Source organism: Fukomys damarensis, unplaced genomic scaffold (assembly GCF_012274545.1).
Source record: "Fukomys damarensis isolate Sample0158 unplaced genomic scaffold, DMR_v1.0_HiC HiC_scaffold_22, whole genome shotgun sequence".
NCBI classification, from domain to species: Eukaryota; Metazoa; Chordata; class Mammalia; order Rodentia; family Bathyergidae; genus Fukomys; species Fukomys damarensis.
Genome location: NW_022900934.1, coordinates 15669088 through 15675279, shown reverse-complemented (window position 1 = coordinate 15675279; position 6192 = coordinate 15669088). Strand labels below are relative to the sequence as shown.

Here is a 6192-nt window from a genome sequence, read left to right as displayed (position 1 = left end):
TTTGCAGTCTGTTCTTACAATTTGATCATGTAAGTGCCTCCCTTGTTTTTCCTTACAAGGTTTAGAAAGAAGTCCTTGGTGTGGGCCGTGAGAAGCCAGTACTGCTTCTGGTTCAAGTCTCCCTTCCTCTGGCCCTCAGAGTTTCTTTTTTTGCTCTTCCAAAGCACTTTTCTTTCTCCCAGTGCCCATCCAAACCCAGGAGCCCACTCTCAGAATCATCTCAGCCCAAAACTACACCCACCACAGACCAGAACTCCAAACCAGAATGTATTCTGTGGCTCATCTCAGGGAACTCAGAACACCCACCACAGGCTCATCTGTCCACACACCAGATAAAGATCCTCACACTCATTTCTCAGCTTTGAAAGCTGAGATCCAGTCACTCAATGAATTTCCTAAGCTGTCACAGCTGAGCTGAGTCCCCTGGTTCTTGCTCGAGCCTGGAGCTGCTGACATAGGCCCTGGTGGGGCATGACCATGCTCACACTCCACGGCCTCCCCTTGGAACCACAAATGTGGAGGAAGAGTGGGACCCAGTCCTCACCTGCCTAGCACAGCCAGTTGTCAGGTTGATAGCGTGAACAGTCGCCACGGGAAGCCTGGTTGCCTGATGAGGGGACAGCAGGGGATTAAAGAATAATATACAAAGAACAAGAATTAAAGAATAACAAATGAGAGTTTATTACTGGGCGGGGGTCAGGAATTGATTTTTAGCTCTGTCTTGGCTAAAGATTACCTGATCTTCCTGATCTTAGCTCTGTCATGGCTAAGACCACAAGCTCTGGATTAGTCAGTGTTTATGATTATACAGCATAGAGGGCATGAAGGCAGATTTAAGGAATAGCAGAACGAATGTACTTAATGAGCCAGGTTTGGGAATAGGGGAGTAACTCAGTGTACTTGTGAAAGACAGGTCAAAGTTAACAAGACACCTATGCTTGTAGATCATAGGCTAATGAGCCACCTGCATTATCTTGGCTAACATTTGATTTTAGAGAATGGTTGCACAGAGTCACAATTCCTCAGCTGCAGTGTTTCCTTGCTGTAGAGACATCACAACCTCATTGATCACTGAGACTTCAACTGTGGCTGTTGGCACAAACATCAGCTGAAAGGTCAATTAGCAATTCCCACTTAGGCCTTAGAGTGACTCATACTTTTATTTAAGAGCCGAATTATAAGCCAAATCAATAATAGTGTGGTTTTAAGCTGGTCTCCTGTAGCCAGGCTCCTGGAGCTGCCCTAGTCTTTCCACCTGGCTCTGAGAAAGCTAGAACCAGCCTCAAGGAAGTGTCCATGGAAAACTTGAGGACATGACCTGGATGTTCCCAAGGAAATGTCCCAAGTGGCAGGAATGGCATAGCCCTGGCTTTATAAATGCCATGGAGCAGAGTCAGCCAACAGCAGATTTTCAAAGAGGGCTGATGTCTACTGGCTCTGATGCCAGTAACAGGACTTCTGCCAGTGGATCTGTGTGTCTGATCTGCAATCCAGTGTGCTTTCCCCAGAAAGCAAAGGGATATGGAGTTCACCTGGTCTGACAACTCTCTGCTCTCTCCCAAATCCACACTCAGTATGCCAGTAGAATGGAGTGTCCAGGATAAATGAGACTGTCAAGTTGCTTGAGACTTCCTGCCATTGCTGACTTAGAAGGCAGCAAAAGGCTTTGGTGGGAAGGATATGAGTGCTGGTCCTGCTCTGCTCCCTGCCCACAGCCAGATAGGTCACCCAACCTCCTTGGCCCACCGCTTTCTCACTAATTGGTGATTGGAAACATTTGCTTTCGTTTTCAATCTGCAGTTTTCTCAAAAACATTGCCAACTATATAAAGATGGCTAAAATGAGTTAGAGATTTAGAGTTCAGAATAAATCCAGTTTTTGTTTGTTAGCTTTTATTTGTAAGTAATAGGTGCTTGTAACAGAGAGGAAGAGGTAGAGCCAAGCAAAATGCAATTCATAAAAAGCAACTGTAATTCCACCCTCCTAGACACCATGCTGTTGGTATTCCTTGGTTGGATTCTTCCAGTTACGTGTTTCTTCACCTGGATTGTTAGGTGTACTTTAGGGGAAGGGAGCCCTTGGACTCACAAAAATTGTAGGCTTGGACTTTATAACTCTCAATCAGTTCTCAGTCTCCTGACTCTCCTCCAGATAAGAAACACTGTCTTGGTGTTTTGTTTTTGGCTTTTGTTTTTTGTTTTTTGGCAGTGCTGGGGATCAAGCCCAGGGCCTTTCACACACTAAGCCAACACTGTACTACTCAGCCATGTCCCCAGCCCTGTCTTAAATATTTTTTAGGTGTATATATTAAGCTTGTTTTTAAATAAGGTCTTACCATACAGGCTGTTTTACAACTTGCTAATTTTTCCTACTAATATATGAGCTTGTTTCTTAATACTCTGACAATTTCTGTTTTATTGCTTAGCTAACCTTGATTTAACAGTCTCTTTTTGTGGGATATGTAGGAGATTTTTGTTGTTTTCCTGTTACAAGGAATGAAAAATAGATACAAGCTGGAGGAAGAAGGAAGAAATGAGAAAACCAGAAGAAAAACATGGAAAATATAAACACCTGAGAAAAATGCTTTCAAGGGCACAAAAGCAAACCAGGTTGTCTATAGTACACAGGAATTACCAGTAAGAAACACACAAGTATTAATGCTAGTTTTCAGCTCGTTACATTTAAGTCAACAAATATGTATTGGGCAGCTGCTGTTATAGGGATGGACTCAGCGCCCAATGCTGTGGACCCGACAGCCACCCAGCTACTGGCCTTACGGAGCTTGCGAATAAGGGAGAAACATGGGACTATTTAACACACACAGGATGGTTTGAGTTTAACAACCCTGACTTGACTGACCAACTCTGCAGTGTTGGCACCCTCAGTTACCATGTTCCCTGTACCCTTCTGGACGAGGCTGTATGTTTCAGCCTCCAGTAGAGTTCAACTTTAAGCTCACACCCAACCCAGTGCTCGCACTGAATGTCTCTGAATGAGGCCATTCAACTCTTCGGTCTCTTCTAGAGACAATAAGCCCATCACTGACTCAGCTCTTTCCTGCTTATTTGAAACTTTTCCTTATTCAACTGCTACCCCCTCCATGTCTTCCTCTGATTGGTTCAGAACCTCACAGAACAAGTCTGTCATGTTCTACAGCCTGCAGATCTAAGGCCTGTCAGATATTCTGTGGGTGACACACCTGGCCCCACAATCTGCTCCTTCAGTCTATGATGACCTTACCTAGCAGGAAGGGCCTGCGAGCCCCTGTAGATTCATCAAGCCAAGCACGTGCACAGACCTTCCCATAGAGAACCCGTAGACAGATGGCCGCAGCATGGGGCAGCAAGGCCCAGATCTGTGAGGACAGACCATTCTGATGACACTGGAAAAGGCTGTACAGCTTCCAGAAGTGAGCAGAGATGGAGAGGAAGATGGACCAGCCATGGTTGGGGGATCTAATCTTCTATCATTCCAAAATGAGCCACTGTGCCTTAGTGCAAAGTTTCTAATGCAGAAATGCATACCAATCCCTTGGGAATGTGGCTGACCTGTGTTTTACTCCAGCAGGACTTGGGTAGAGCCTGAGACTGCAGACCTAATGAATTCCTTAGATGCCAACTACTATAGACATATTTAAAAGACTTTTCTTACATTCTGCCAAAATTTTCACCTAAAAGACTAGGCAAATCCACAATCTCTTATCTGAAATGGATTTTGGAATTCAGATTTCATACAATTTTAGGAATTTAATACAGGTTTATACTGTATAATATATAATCATTCCCAGCAAGGAAAGCAACATAAACTAACTGAAAATAGCTTCATGTCAGTTCAGGTCAGGTGCTATCACCAAATGAGTGTCTTACACTTACAGGGGAGATGGAGAAGGAAGACTTTGGTTTTATAACTTGCTGGATTTTTTTACTAAATAATTTTTGTTTGTTTGTGGTACTGGGGATCAAACTCAGTTCTTGCGCTTGTGAGGCAGGCAGCGGCAACACTGAGCTAAATCCCCGGCCAACTTGTTGGATTTTTAGAATTGCAGGTAGGGAATTATGGGGTCCTACAACTCTTAAATCCATAGTGGGATGGAGCTTTATGGCTGCTTAAGAGAGTATTATGGTATGGATCTCAGCTGACTTCCAAAACCTCATGCACTGAAAGCTTTGTCCCCAGCTGCTGACACTTTTAGTGGGTGCTGGAAATTCTAGGAAGTAGAGCCTCATTGGAGAGACAGGGTTATTGGTGGCATGCCCTTGATAAATCTATCTTATCCCAGAACCAATCTCTGAAGCAAGGGAGGGCGGGATCACCCTGACTGGCATTAACCTCTGGAAGCAGGAGTAGGGAAAAGCCCTCCCACACAGGCTGTAATGTGATGGGCAGTGGGGGTGGAAACTGGGGGTAGAATGGTTGTTGGAGAGAGTATTGCAGTGTTCATAATGTACATTTTGCTATGAATTGCTTGTTTTTCTCCTCTGTCCTTTAAAAAAGTTTTAACTACTTTTGATTGGTTTGTAAGAGCTTTTATATAATGAATATTTCTTTGTTGTTTAAGTTGTGAATATTTCTCCTACTCTGCTGCTTATCTTTTAACTACACTGCATGATGATTTTTCATGCAACAAAAGTTGTTGAGCTCTGTATGTCAAATTTACCATCCCTTACCCAACTTCTTTAATCCAAGCAGGAACTAAAATGTCTGGGCAGTGAGGAGACAAATTAAAATTGCAGTGTCTTCCAAGACTTTGGAAGTAATGTCACCTTTGAGAGTCAGAGCTGCTCTCAACAAATGGAATGGGTGTTCTAGAAACAAGAACCAAGAAACTCTAAAAATGTGGAATGGAGACTTTAGAGAGACAGAGAATTTCTTAACTGTCTCAGCCTTCATTGCCTTGTTAAAAATGACAATCTTGGGCTGGGAATATAGCTCAGTGATAGAAAGCTTGCCAATCTTATGCAAGCCCCTGGGTTCAGTCTCCCACACCACAAAAGATGAGGAAATAAAGGAAAGAAAAAGAATGGTGATCTTTACTTTCTTGGGAAAACTTTGGGTGTTGAGGGGCACTGCATCTTTTGCACCCTCCTTGGAGACACCTCTTATGCCTATGTTTAAATCAAATGAGGCTTCCTGGTTTGCAGTCACAATAAATGTAGGTGCACCTTTGCATGTTTGGACTTTTATATCTAAAATTATTTTTGTTACAGAGCCCTCATCCTAAACAATTATCCTATTGGTATCTGTGGGAGAGTTTGACTTAAAAAGAGAAAGTAAGAAAGTGAATGCTTCCCTTTCGTAAGCATTCTCCCAAGAAAAGAAAGAGTTCTTCCTCCACTGCTCCTCCCCAGCTCTCCCACATCTTTTGCCCATCCCAGCCACAGCACTGAGCACACTGCCCTATAATTGCCCAGATTCCCCATGGAAACACAGGCAATTTGCTGGGCAAGAAATTAAAATGGCTTTTAAACATTTGAGAGGATGGTCAATTCACTTATAATTAATGCAATTCAAGTAAAGAATGCCAGCTAAGAAATGCAGATGAAAGAACAAAATTAGAAAACCATCAACCCCTGATCAATGACTCAGTCAAAGCTATTAGTGGTTAAGGGCCGGGATATGTAAAGATGCTATCTAGAGAGGAGAACTGGACATTTAGCAGGGAGGGATACACTGTCACCTTAACCCCAGTGGGACACCAAGACCTGGTGTGTGTGCTCCTGATGGGGGGTAACTTGAACCACACAGCACCACCAGGAGGTATCCATTAAATTCTTGCCCCATAATGTTTAATCCATCTTCATTTATAAAAAATAATAGAGATGGAGGCTAGGGGTGTAGCTCAGTGGTAGGGTGCTTGACTAGTACACTCAAGGATAAAGGACACACACTGAAAGAGTCAGACAAATCTTCCAGTGGGACATTGTATAAGAACCAGCTCTGGCTCCTCACCAGTCAAGGTCATGGGGGAAAACAGAGTGAGGACCATTCTAGATTTAAAAACACTTAAGAGATGTAGTATGGTAAGAGGCCATGGGTTAGATCGCCAGCACTGCAAAAGACAAAAACAAAAATCACTAAAAATATGCTCTGTTGGGCCGGGGATTTAGCTCAGTGGTTCCACCGCCTGCCTCAAAAGCACAAGGACCCAAGTTTAATCCCTGGTACAAAAAAAAAAAAAAAAAAAAAAAAAAC

General features: G+C 43.3%; 1 protein-coding gene across 1 annotated transcript in view; it reads right to left on the bottom strand.

Moving 5' to 3' along the window:
• Positions 1-6192, bottom strand: part of Fitm2 (fat storage inducing transmembrane protein 2) — an 85932-nt gene that overhangs the window by 38580 nt on the left and 41160 nt on the right. The window lies entirely within an intron of this gene.